Source organism: Lissotriton helveticus, chromosome 10, assembly GCF_964261635.1.
Source record: "Lissotriton helveticus chromosome 10, aLisHel1.1, whole genome shotgun sequence".
In the NCBI taxonomy this organism is placed as follows: Eukaryota; Metazoa; Chordata; class Amphibia; order Caudata; family Salamandridae; genus Lissotriton; species Lissotriton helveticus.
Window position 1 is genome coordinate 904,982,404 of NC_136071.1, and position 14,357 is coordinate 904,996,760.

The 14,357-nt window shown below is 44.5% G+C and overlaps 1 protein-coding gene across 2 annotated transcripts in view; it reads left to right on the forward strand.

Annotated features, from left to right (window-relative positions):
• The window catches only part of CNTNAP2 (contactin associated protein 2), a 2,169,461-nt gene that overhangs the window by 1,668,976 nt on the left and 486,128 nt on the right, over positions 1 to 14,357 (forward strand). The gene's annotated exons all lie outside the window — the stretch shown is intronic.

Below are 14,357 nucleotides of genomic sequence, written 5' to 3' on the forward strand. Positions count from 1 at the left end.
CTGGGACCGTAGGAAACTGATAAGTAGGTTGACATTTGGAATGGCTAGCTGGAGTTGTAGATTGAGACCAAGCACATGTGTGCTTTGTTTGGGGTGGGGAAATGAATGCAACATTGTTCAAACCTCATAGCTTGCCAACCAGATGATGCAAAATGGTCTGGTCACCTTTCTGATTGGGATTTATAACAAATGTTTGCAGCAACAAATAATTGCTTGGAAAAGTCAGAGTCCTCAATTGTCTAGATATTGGGACAGGTGAGTGTTCCACAATCAAAACATCTGTCTTCAAGCTGATTAGAATGAGCGAATTTATCTATGTATATAATTTAATTGCAAGGAAATATCAGGTTACATCAGGCAATGAAGGACTTCCAGTAGCTGCAGCAAAGCCTGATACTCTCTACAAGCACAACACTCTTTGCTTGAATTCAGGAGACATCTTAAAACATATTCTGTCCCTTTTCTAACCTTCAAGTACATTGTACTTTGCATTCCATCCCTGTCCTCTGTTGGTGCCAAGAAGCTCAAGCATTTGTGTTTCTAAAAAATATACAACACCAGTAACGTTCTCATGCATCCCGCCCTTGCCCAATCTCTTAAGAGTCATAAATGCTCAGATAGCAAACATTGAATGAGGGTTGATGCCTCTGTGTGACATTTCCAGGTATACTGTCATCTTCCTAATAATAGCTTATGTATGGAAATACAGACGGTTGGGTGTAATGACCTCAATAGCAGATGACTATAAATGTTGAAGAGGCGAGAGGAGTGCATGGTTCTCTTGTGGACTAGGCAGAGAATCAAAGGCAAGAAAATCATCCATTTCACCTGCTGGACCATGTGTGACAGGAATTACCTACATGATTGCACAGAGGATCCTTTTATCAGATCCATTTGACTAGCTGTAGTTGTACAATGGCATACATAACCCAATCAATAAGATATATTAGCACCACATCATTACCCGGCTATATGCGCCTATGCTCAAAACGTTCAACTGTCACAATGAAAAAAAGGAGCCCATCATGTCCTTCCTGAGGCTCTCTTCTGTGGTAGAAAGTTGCACGCCCCTTGTGTTATTTGCTTTGGTCTTTCCTGTGCCTAGTTACCTTAGGACTGCCCTGTGACCGCACTATGCATCAATCAAACAATGACTGTGTGAGGTGATAGAAGAAGAACATAAATTACAAACACAGCTTAAAGCAAGCATAAACACAGCAACAAGAGAAGGTAGTATGGGATTCCCAGACTCAAAGGTTAAAAGAGGATTATTCCTCACACACACCCCTCTTTTCACCAACAAAGGCTGTAAAAACGCCATAAAGATATTTTTGGCCATAGACCTGCATTTATAGCCAAAAATACCATATTCACTCATGCAAGGATTTCACTAAAGGATTCTGGCAGTCATAAATGCATTTACTACTGTGGATGTATTTACCACGAGTGCAGAGATGTTTGAAGTAGTAGATTTCCCACAATGGATGGGAAGTAGGCATTACAAGGTGTGATCAGCCATGTCAGTTTGTGAACACCAACAAACAGATACATTTGTGGGCATTTACAAACTCCAAACTGACCACTTCCTACCCTGAAAATCGTCAGAATGTTACTATAACTAAGGGATAGATTGGAAGGGTAACTGATTCAGATTTCAAATTCTTTATTTCCGGCATAGTTACTTAAAACCATTGCAATATTATTACATAAAATACAAATATAAATTAACAAATTCATCAGTGTGTGTATCTAGTTAAAACAACATTTAAAACCCCTTATTGGGAACAACTTTTCTAGTCTAAAGTCCGAGTTAGTTGTAGGCATTATGAGGGACTTTGAGTGTCTTGCTGCTATGAATTACGAATTAGTCCAGCCATTGGTTTCTTTGCAGGTCAGCATGATTGTTTTGGTCCAGTAATCTCGGCTTGTTGTGAGGGTTAACCCTTTACTTTTGGCAGTACGTTCTTATTGTGGTCTAGTTGGGAACATATGCTTTTTCAGGCCTTTTTCAGGCCGTGGTCAGCTTGCACTAACTTGGGCATTTTTTGTTCAGCCAGCATACGGAATTTGACCAATCTACAATTTAATTGTGTATTTCCTGGATTAAAGCATGCTAACACCGCTTGCCTCCTGGTCCTAATGCCTTTCTGTCTGAAGGGTTCTTTAAGAAGCAGATTCCGTGCTTGGCACAGGACCTTGCATAAGCAGATTAAGTGTAGTATGTCACCTCGTTTGGTGTTGCACAACCTGCACGACTCGTGTGCTAGTGGCCTTTGCCATGGTGGAAGGTGCTGGGCGCATGGCAGAATTCCCATTGTGTGCCTCAAAAAGTTCATTTTTATGGACTTCGAGTAGCCCTGGATGAAATGCAGTTGTGGAGCTAGTGTTTTATAGGAGTTAAGGGTCATCCAGGCGTGCGATCTGTTTGAGAAGGTTGCTTTATCTTCCACCAAAGAGATTTGTTTTAAGGATTTCCAGACCAGTTTCTTGAAATTGAAATAGCCAATTTGTGCGTTCCAAAGTTCTGTGAGTTGGGTAGATTCTAGGGCTAGTTGTAGGTAGCATCTGGCTTGGGAATGCTCCATGTGCTCTATGTCCTGCCACAGCAGGTAATTTAACGTATTGGTAGTGGCACTTCTGATCCTGTGCAGGCAGATAATAAACGCACCATGCCTAGCTAGATTTTGCCGTAGGAGGCCAAACTCCAGCCTCATTTGAGCAGGTGATGTATAAGATGGAAGGCTAAACAAGATTCTGCAGGCCTTGACCTGTGTGCTTTCCAACTCTTTTGTATCTCTTCCCCACATTGCCTCACTGCCATAGGTAATTGAGGGGAGTAATTTGGCCCGGACTACTTTCAAAAGCGGAGTCAGGGTAGGCCCCATCAGTTTGCTTGCAAGAGTTTTCATTGTTAAGTCAATCAGCAAACCTTTCCTTCTAGCTTCCTCTTTCTGACGTTTAAACGTCCCATCCTTGTCGATTGTCACTCCAAGGTACTTGTATTCTTGAACTGGGACAAGTTTTGTGCTGGCAAGGAACCAGCTTTTTTGGAGGTTCTTTCTATAGTTTACTGACTTTGTCCGTGTCTTGCTCAAGTTTAAATTTAGCTTGTTTTCTAAGGAGTAGTTCTGCATTGCCGTCAGAAGACGCTGGAGACCAACATACGTATGACTGAGCAAAACTACGTCATCGGCATACATGAGATTTGACAGTGTTTGCCCTCCAATCCTTGGTGAGTAGGAATAACAGGCGTTGAGTGCCTTTGGAAGGTCGGCCATAAACAGATTAAACAGGGTCAGGGCTAACACACAGCCCTGTTTCAGACCCTTTGTTGAGGGAACCTTTGCGGAGATGTGTGTGCCGCCACCTAATTTCACCTGCACCCAGGTATCCATATGCAGAAGTTTTAGCATGTTTAAAGTGTGCTGAGGTATACCCCGTTGAGCCAGTTTTCCCCACAATCTGCCCCTATCAACGTTATCAAAGGCTGCGCTGAAGTCAATATAACATAAATGTAGAGGTATTTTTGAGGCTTTGGCTTCGTCGATTATTAGCGAGATAGTGAGGATGTTTGTGGATTTACTTGCCATTTTGCGGAAGCCGGTCTGATTCAGCGGTATTATGGAATTCATCTCCGCCCAGTTTGTCAGCTCATCTAATACAGTGCCCGAGAAGTATTTTGCTTCATTGTCTATTAAAGCTATTAGGCGATTGTTATTGGCCTCTGCTTTATCACCTTTTTTGTAGATTGGCACTATAGTTGAGCCTTATTATGATTCCGGAATTCTATTTAACCGCCTAACTTCCAAAAATAAGAGATACAGGATATCCGCCCAGTCCTCGCACTTCGCTTTAACCAGGGCTGGTGGGATTGCTTTCGGACCCGGGGCCCCTTCCTTCCTCCCTTTGGCTATCAGCTTCTTGATTAAGAGGGGCGGAGAGCAGTTGTCTGGAGTGGGAGCGCTGTTATCTTTGAGCAGCAGCTCCTGGTCCCTCATCCCCGATTTACTTGCTCCATCTTGATCTCCAGGAGTCCTGCTTTCAGCCATTAGCATTCCAGCACTATCGGTCTGCTTGTTGAAGTGAGTGGTAAGGAAGTTTACCCAGTTGTCTTCCGAGATGTGTGACCCAATACCGTTATGGTATGGGTGAATAATCCCGTACACCGTCTTCCAGAAGCGGGCACTATTATTACTGTTTGTGTTGCTTAAAAGTTTTGCCCAAAACACATTCTCAAGGTTGCTGTTGATGTTCCATTTCAGACTTTTTAATTTTGCCCTTTGCTTATTCAAGGAGGCTCGTGCAGTGGCACCTCAGGGGATCTTCTTTGCCAGCGTAAAGTTGCATTTATAGATTTTTTGGCTTATTTCAGCTGCTGTCTTTGGTCCATTGAGATTTTATTTTTCTCCCATGCTTTCTGAGAGGTATTTTTTGCTTGTGCGTATTGATCTAAAAGCTTGCCCGCGAACTGTTCCCAGTGGTCAATTTTGTCTTCCGTGCTGAATGTTGGCGAATTAAAGAGTTGAATTGCTGCTTCGGCCTTGGAGTTTGTGTTATTTATTATGCAATTTATCCTTCTTAAGTTGGACATGGAGATGCGCCCCAGAATTGCATCTGAGCTGATAGGTCTTGCTACGGTCGCTAATATTTGAAATTCTTGTGGGCGATGGTCGCTATCGCCCTTATCCCCCATTCTGTACCCAAGTATATATAGGACAAGAGCAAGGCCTACAAAGGTCTAGTCCAGTATGGAGCTTGTTGCGAGAGATTAGTAAGAGTCGACAGGTGGAGTGTAGTCCGAGAATCTTCCATTTAATGCTTGCAGATTTGGATGTTCCAGTTCTGCAAGTAGCCAACTATTTCAGTGCTTCCTCTTTCTATTTGGTGGTTGACTCTGTATAGTGATATTATGAATTCCATTTTGTATAGCAACTTCCTCTCTTTGTGATGAACCTATAAGATACTAGTTTAGGTCCCCAGTAAAAAGGAAGTTCGGATTTTCCATCACTGTTGCGAACTTTGCCACTTGATTTACAAGTTCGGTAGAGTCTTTCACTTTCCGTTTGGGGTGAACATATGAGTTAATCAGGCACACTTCCAATTCTTCGTCCTCTGTAAGGATTGATATTGTGACTGCCAATATAGCGTTTTACATTGAATCAATAAGAGTTGGTGAGGGTATAATTGTTGAGGAGACATAAGTTGCCAAACCACCAGAGCAGTGGCCGAAACTGCCCATTCTTTTTGCTGGACTCGCAAAGCAAAAGTATCCCTCAATGTGCTGGGGAACCGAGAGCCAGGTTTCCTGTAAGAAAATTATATCAAAATTTGAGACATATTGCAGGAAGTCTGGGCCCTCAATTTTTGTTGCTAAGCCGTTTATATTCCATGAGCATAAGGTGTTCCTTTGTTCTGCTGTGCCTTTTAACTTGTTCATCGTGTAAGTGCTCCTCTGGGCGTAGAATGATGGTTCGCGCTATTGATTCCTTTTTCAAGCCTTGGGTTGTTATAACAGCTGCCCATGGTGCCGTTTTTTACTGATCCCAATCCGTGTTGGAGCTCTGTTGGCAGGATCTGCCCCGTGTTCCTCTGAGTACACAGTTTGAGTGTAGTTGGCGAGTTTTTGGTGCTGGGTTTCTGTCACTTAGTAATGTTGATGGATAGGCTGGTTGGTGGAAGGGAACCATTTCCATGCCCCAGCTTTGAAATGTGCCCAGTTCGGCTAAGATTGCCTCTGCAGTTTCGCTTTTGGTCCACGTTGTTTTTGTGGCCTCTAGACACTGTGGGTTGGTAGAGTGTACGAATTCTATCGAAAGTAGATCTGTTGACCTTAGGCCGGTAAGATTGGGTATTGAGCCTGTTAATCTTAGGATGTTGCCTCAGTTCAATATGTCTTGAGGTCCCTTGGAGGTAAAAAGAGAGTAAAATACCAGAACTTCTGCAGCCTGGAGTTTTCTTGGATTTGCTGGTGGCAAAAGATTTGCTGTGTGTGGCGCTTCTAATCGGAGTATGCTGGCACTTAAATCTTTGGACTGAATTTCCAGTTTGATGCTAGGTGGTTCGGCCATGGGGTTTCTAAGGATAGGTTTATCTTCTCTTGGCTTGGGGGAGAATTGTTTTGTGACTTGCCCTTTGTGTTGTGCCTTTCTGACCGGGAACCTCCAGCTGGTTCTTCCATTGGGCTGTATAATAAGCCCTTTAGGTTCTTCCGGCAATGGCTGCAGGTTTGACCCTGCTGACCTAACTGTTGTGCCCCAAGGTTCTCGACTAGGCCTGTTGTTAGAAGCCAAATTGGTGTTATTGTTTTTGTGATTTGTGTTAGATAACTTTTGGGCTTTCGCAATGCACACTTCCTCCCTTGGTTCCTGTGAGGGTACTGAGTTAATGTGTAGAACCCATGTTTCTCCCGTCAAGTCTTGGCATTGTGATTGCTGATTATTATGGCCATTATCCAGGATTGTTAGATGAGGAGTGATAGTAAAAACTTTTTTTCCCTCTTCTTTATAATCCTTGCAAGCCCTATGTGTGAAACTTTGACCGTTATCTTCTCCCATTTCTCCGTGTGCCCTGGTTACATGTGTCTGGTGAGCGGCGTCTTCTTGATTCATAGAATAATTGGGTATATTTGTAGCCAGTTGTGTTTGTTTTGCAATGCTTACATCAGCTGAGTTGCTCTCACGTTTGTTGGCTTGATCTGGGAATATGGGGAAATAAGCTGTTGCACTTGGAGGGGGCTTTTGATTACACCCCTTCCTTTTCTGATGGCGTTGTTGCTTTGCATTCAGTTTTGGAGATCCGTCATATCTGGGACTGCCCTTTCCCTCAGTACCCGTCTTGACATTTCCTCTGTGCGTGCTGCTGGTTTCTTGGACATTGGATGGTCCCTCTGAGGTGCTGGAATCGCCCTGGCGTTTTGTTGTTTTCCCTGCTTTTAAACTTTTGATGTCCTTCACCAGGCTGCTTAGAATTGAGGGCAGAGTCGATAATTTATCGATGACCTGATCGCAATTGCATCTGAGTTGAGAATTGGATTGTGCTCTTGTTATTAATCCGTTCAAGTTTCCCAATTTTTCGTCGATACCAGCGGTAAAAACTGCCAGTGTGTTTAGTAATGTTAGTTGGATTTCCATTTTCTCAGATTGAAATTGCAGTGTGTTACCCGCCAATTGTGTTGTATTTAACAGTGACGCCCAAACCCCAGCGTTTTGATTGTTTGTTTGTGCAAGCTTTTCTGCACCCTTTTAAGGTTGGCCTGTGGGGTGTTTATTCTCAGAGGGTTCTGTGGTGGTGACCTCACTTTGTTCCTGTTCCTGTTCCTTGTCTTTTTCGTTCTTTGGTGAATAGGTTGCTACCAATTCTTCACATTCTTGTGTTTTCAGATAGGACATTGACGCCCTCCCATCTTCCATCTGATTTAGATCCTGTGTCCATGCTCCCACTCCTATTCCTCCAATTTGTTCAAGTGAGCATCCTTGGTCAGGGGGTGGCATAGTTAAGATTGATGTTGTGCTTGAAGAGTCCATTCTTTTGATGGGGGTGCTGTGATTGCTGGACAAGATGATATTTCTGAGACTATCATCGGTAGCATTGCCTTGCTCAAAATCCATTCTCCTCGTAGCTCCTTTAGTGTCACTTTCAGCCATTGATTTGTTAATACCCCCGTCCTCATCCTTAGCTTCTAATTTTGGTAGCGATGTGGGGGTCTCATATAGCTTATGTTCCACAGTAGGAAGCGCTTGGGTACAACACTATTGACTGATGTTTATTGGGGAGGGTCCTAAGTCCCCAGGCGCACCTGCAGGAGGTGCAATTACTGGCACTTGTGTCCATTGAGGCTGTGGCGTGGTTAGGATTTGATGTAATGGTTGGTCTAGAGCCCTTTCTGCTTCGCTGTATTCTTTGAGCGCTAAGCTTTTGATGGAGGCTTGGGACTGCAAAGGTAACAGTGGAGATTGCAGACCTTTTAGGGTTGCGGTGTTTGAGAAGAGGGCTGACCCTGGGTCCCTTAGAAAATTGAATTTCGTGTACATCTTAGGTTGTCTGGAGTTTGTGGCCCGAAGCGTTCTTGCCGTGCTGCAGTCTCAAACTGTCGATGATCCAGCGTAACTAATGATGGTTCTGCACTTTGCACAACTCCGTGATTTTTTTTCTTGCCTTTTCTGCCCTTAGATTTGGATGGCAGAGCCTCTCTTGTTCTGCCGGACCTCATTTGGCCTGTGTGCCTGTGTGCAGCAGAGCAATAATTTGCTGAGGGTTCCACAATAAACAGTACCTTGCTTTCTTCACAAATTCCCGGTCAATAACTCTCGGAAGCCAGATGTTGGAGAGCTTGCCTAGCCTATTCTGGGCTCGGACGGGTGCAGACCGGCCCACCCTTGCACTGCGGGAGCCCTGCGAGCTTCTTAAGTGCTTCCCGGCTTAGGGCATGTGTGGGCGTCGTGCGCACAGCTGGGAATGCAGGGGCTTGTAGTCCTGTCCGGCGTCTCCCACTCGCGGCCGGAACCAAGACTGTAGAATGCCCGAGTGACTCTCCAGGCGGTGGCGGCAAGAGTGGAAAAGTGAAGCAGCAGGCACCAAGCTTAATCAATTTTTATAGCATAGGAGAGAGTGGCGCAGTTTGACAAATTATTTTAGGCCGTAGCACATGGTGCAAGGCAAAAATATGCTGCTCTGACTACACAGCCTCCATGGAGTGGCTTTTATCCCCAAAGTTTAGATACCACGCCAGTGGCAATATGGTGAGATCTCTTGTCCCTCAAGTAACACGTGCCCAAATAGTGCTGTGCACAGCCTTTCAGCGTTCTCAATTGCTCAGTTAGCAGGCTTTTTAAAGCCAGGCCTTCACTGTAGATATAGTCTCCAATAGTACCACCAATATAATCTGTCTGGACCGGCAATCCAAACGGCGTTCAGTTACTTGGTCCATTCAGTTCCACTTCTTCACTTGATTTTTCTAATTGATTTTACTAATTGTCCCGCTACACAGGGAGCACACCCAGCTATGATTCGAAAATGTTATACTGTTCACGCCAATCGTCCGTACCGGTAACCAGGAGAAATGGACACAACCAATTCCAGCTCCTGCAGTACGCTACTGTCCCATCCAGCTCTCAACCTCCGGCAATCTATCCCGCAGTTCAAACCTGCAACCTGCAGCTCCGCCGTCGTCTGTCCCTGACACTCCGCCACGCTCTCTGTAGCTATTATCCTCTTCTGGCGGCGCACAGCTTGCCTTGCCTTGCACCACGCTATCCGTCGTCTCTAATAGCGGCCGCCACCTTGTTCGGCTGTCGCGGGCTCCGATTGCGGATGCTGGAAATCGGAAATCTGCCCTCCAGCGTACACAGGATACCACCACAAACCAGCAGTCTGCACAACGCACTCCGGTGCCCGAAATTAGTGACAAACTTAGTGACGGCAGGCTCAGAGCCAAAAGCACAACGCCGTGGCTCCCGTACTGCTCCCTGGAAGCTTCAATCCTCCTGACTGCTGCGGGCTTGGGGGCGTGGCTTCCCAATAAAAAAACAGGCGGAGGCGAGACTCGTCATTAGGGACTTGCTCTTCACCCTACTAACTGATCATTCCCTCATTTATTGTTGGCTTAAAGGAAAATGCTTTGTGCATTGTGAAAACGTTTTCTCCACGTAGAAAAAAAAAAGAAATACAAATATGCATTTGCCCAGAGTTCTTCTTTCTTTTGCTGAAATATACACTTGGAGATTTCCATACAGTAGAAGTAGGCATCTATGGTATTTGATAAATGACATTCCTATTAGAGTATCTGGTGCAGCTTTCCAGATGTGCCTCTGTGAATTGTTTCAAATTTAAAAAACATAAACATAAAAGTATGTTCAGGAGAAGACATAAATCGCCACCCATATTTTTTTTAATGTTCTCATGAATGATGCCAACAGCAATTACTCATAACCGCAGTTCAAGTATGGTACTGGGTGCAGCAGCCTTTGGGACCATGATCTCTGGACAGACCCTAGGACTGTTGGAGGGCCCTATCACCCTTAGTGCTGGCATCTTGGAAACGTCTTCCTTGATGCTAGCTTTGACCTTGTCAGTCAACCTGCAGATTTTCTGTTTCACAGGTGGATTATCCCCAGATTCTACACCATTTGTACACTAATGAGTGACTCCTCGGGTCAAGGAAAACAGAGAGGCAAATTGTCCCAGCAACTTGTTCCAGGGTCAGTGTTGGGGAGAGGTTCACACCCTCCACAGACCCATCCTGCTCCTGGGCAGACAGGAGGTCAGGAAGAGGCTCACTCTCCTCTTCCATTCCATCATCTGTTGCCAAGAACATGGTCAATTCAGACTTCTCAAAGCGTGGTTTGAGACGGTTTACATGTAGGACCCCCAAAGGATTCCTGGGAGTCTGCATATCCGCCAGGTAGTTGTTGGAAATGGCCTTTTTTTCAGGGTTATCCCTAAACATTTTGCTTTTTCCTCCTATTTTTTCCTGACCTGTGGGTGTTGGTTTTAGGATTCTGGGCACTTTACCACTGCTAATCAGTGCTAAAGTGCATATGCTCTTTGTATAAAATGTGTTATGGATTGGTATTTCCATGATTGGCTATTTGATTTATCTGTCAGTCCCTAGGAAAGTGCACTGTGAGTGCCTGGGCCTATAAATCAAATGATGTTGGTGGGCTGCAGCACTGGATTGTTCCCACCCACGTAAACAGACAGTAAAGTGTAACTCTGGCATGCCATTGCAGAGCCTGTGCGCAGCCTGGAGCTGCAATGTCGACTTGGCAAGTGCACACACTTGCAAGTCCCTAAACCTTCCCTTTTCTACATGTGAGTCGCCCCTCTGGTAGGCCCAAGGTACCTCCATGGGCAGGGTGCATTGTATGTGAAAGGTAGGACATGCCCTGGTGTGTGTGGCATGTCCTGATAGTGAATTACAGCCTACTTCGTTATTCGCTATTGCAAGGCTACCTGTTCCCCATAGGCTAGAATGGGCAGTTTGATTATTACATCCTATAATCCTAACTGACTCAGGGGACATGGTAGAAATTCGAGTTTAGTATGCCTGAACTCAGAATCATAAAATACAGTGAAGTTGGTTTTAGCATTCTGTGTTTGAAAATACCACTTTTAGAAAGTAAGTATTTTCTGACCTAACCATCCAACCTGCCTCTGCTAGCTTGTGTATTGTCTGTCTGGTTTGTGAGTGACAGGGTCTGGGGGAGACTCCAGGAGACAGGGTGAGTCAGCACAGAGCTGAATAGACACATCTACATGTAGATGGGTGGGAGGAGTTGCACCTGGGACCTGAATAGAGCTGTGCCTTCCCTCCACAATGCTTGCTCCACCTCCTGTGGTGCGTCTGATGACCCTGGCCTACACTGACAAAGAAAGAAGGTGCAAGCTGGCAGAATTCCCCCAGAACTGGTTTGAACTAGGTACAGGCCCCTCTGCCTTCGGAGGATGAATTATTTGGTGGTATAAATATTGGGGCCCAGACCCCAGAGATTTAGATTATTTCTGAACTAAGGAACCTGCCAGGAAGAAGGACCGGGAAATGTACGCTGGCCTTAGAACTCTGTGCACTTTCCCACTGTTAACCAGTAATAAAGTGCTTATGCTCAGCCCCTAAAATATGGTACAATTAGCTTACACCTCATTGGCATATTCATTATACTTGTAATTCCCCAATAAAGTATGTTGCCATATACCCAGGGTCTGTAGATTAAATGCTATTAGTGGGACTGCAGCCCTTATTGTGCCACCTATTTAAATAGGCCCTGAAAATGTTTCTCAGGTAGGCAGTTGCAGACTGAATGCAGTTTTAAACTGCTAATTCACCTTGGCAAATTAATCCTCATGCCAAGCTTTAAACTCCACTTTGATTACATACAAGTCACCCCTAAGGTAGGGTGCCTTGTAATTAAAAGGTTGGACATATATGTTTAAGTTTTACTTGTCCTGGTAGTGAAACCCCCCCCACCCCAATTTATTTTTACTACAGTGAGGCCTACCTCTCTCATACGCTAACATTGGGTTGCCTTATTACATTTAATATGTGCTAAACTTTGATTGGGAACAGGTAAAGATTTCATGTTTGCTTACTAGAAACTTTTTAATTTAAAATACATTTGAATAGTAAATCCGTATTTTAAGTTACGATTTTGAAAATGGCACTTTTAGAAAGTTACTGGGTCACATAACTGGCTGCAGTTATACTTTGTTTATTCTTCTCAGATAGCCACACAATAGAAGGATTGGATATGCCTGGATGGGCCATCACTGGAAGGATGTTGGGTGGAGCTGGGCACAGCCCCACTTGTAAATCAATAAGCTGTGCCCTGCCTTCAGGTAAAGGACTTGGCACCACTTCATTGTTCATGCGTCAGACTGGTGCCGGTGCAGGGAAGGCAGAAAGCCCTAGAACATTTCAGAGTGAATTCTACAGAATCTTATCCTACAAAGGAGGCACCAGGTATAAAATTCTGGCCCAGTTTCAGTTTACTTTCTGGACCTGCGAAAGGAATCTGAGGACTGCCTGATGCTGTGGCATGTTGTGTACTTCAGAGGACTACTATGATGAACCTGGAAGGACTGCTCTGCTGCCTGAAGCTTGCCCTTAACCCTCAGAAACCTGCCCTGCTGCTTCGGCCCTGTTCCACTGCTTGAACCTAGGACAACCAGAGGGACTCCAAAGGCTAGTTGGCTGGCCACCTGATCAGAGCCTCAGGGACGAAACAGCCTCCAACCATCTTGAACCAGCACCTGGACAACGCCTGAGTGAGCCCCGACCCTCCATGTGGTACTTCCACAATCCTGGACCCTTAAGAGGGGCACTTAATGTGCTCCGATAGCAAAAATCCTAACCTTGGGACTTGAAATTTTTGGGCTAAAAACTGCTCGGAGTGAAGACTGGAACCAACCTGCTTGTTTATCTACTCAAGGTACATCACCGGTTGACCTGACTTTGCGACACCTCCTACGTTCTTCTCTGCAGTAGCAAACCTGTTCAGAGGTCCTTCACAGAAGAGATTTCCGGCCTTGTGGAACCCTCACCAGATACAGCCTCCAACCTTGTCCTACTGGAAATGTTCCACTTCCAAAAAAGAGAGTAAGTCTAAACATGGGAGTCTTCTCCAGTTGCTACCTGACAATGATGCCTCCTCCTCGGACACCACCTGCAGCCTTGCCCCGCTGAACTTCTACCTTTTTTTCTGTAAATTTCTTTTAAAGTCTGAGGGTAAGCGCTGACCAGGCCAGATCCACTTTTTGTATCCGACTCGTGCTCCATCGTAGCCTTATTTTTGGGCTTTGACTCGGTCTTGCGTGTCTAGATGTCCACGGTTGATGCTTTGATGTTTTGGCTGCTAGTTTTTACCTTAAACTTTAAACATTCATAACTCTGGTTCCACTGATTGAATTTTTGTTGCTTTGATGTCAAATAGTTTATTCAAGTTTACTCTATATTTTTAAAATCTGTCTGGGATTTTTCTTGTGTGGGCTTTTCGCCTTATTATGGTTGCTGTGCTGAATAAATACTTTACACATTGCCTCTAAGTTAAGACTGACTGCTTTGCGCCAAGCTCCCAGAGGGTTAAGCACAGCATAATTATTGACTTTAGTGATTCATCCTGACAGGGAATGCAGTTATTGTATGAGCATGGTTAACACCCCACTCAACCAAAAATGCAATTTCTAACAAACATGCACCTTGTTGTGTAGGGTCTGCAATGCATGACGAGCATCCTTAGGGAACTCTTTACAGAGATCGTTTATCCAAAGGTTGAATAAAGCCTGTATGGTCCCTTGAACTCTCCCTTCTGAGAATTCACTTGTTTTGTCTCTTTACCTTTTTATACCTATGAACTTGGAGTCTACACGGGTACTCATTATGAACAGTTTTAGCTGGAGGAGTGGTGGTAACCCATAACCAATTCAAAGTCATCCAACAATGTTTGCGCTTTAAAACATTAGTTAACGCCTCCTTAGTAAGGGTAGAGAAACAGGACATTGTTTGCAGGGATGATAGTTTAGGCAGTAACTGAGTATCGTCAGAGGACACGTACATATAGAACTGCATTTTCTTGTTGGATGAAAGGGATCCTAAAGGCAGAATGTAAATACTGAAAGTAGGGGGAAGCTTAGACCTTTGATGGTACCCACATTTGACCTGACTGGACACAGAGTTTGCTGATTTCATTGAAATATCCAGTGGGTAATCTTGCACTTTATAAATGACAAATATGAAATAATTTTATAAGAAAGGGTATAGTAGAGTCCAAATTCTGGACTAGATCACTGCTTGTAGGATTGGCCAATTTATACTGACTGATATTGCTTTGGTGAGGGCTGTAAAATGTACTGCTGCAGGGACCCCT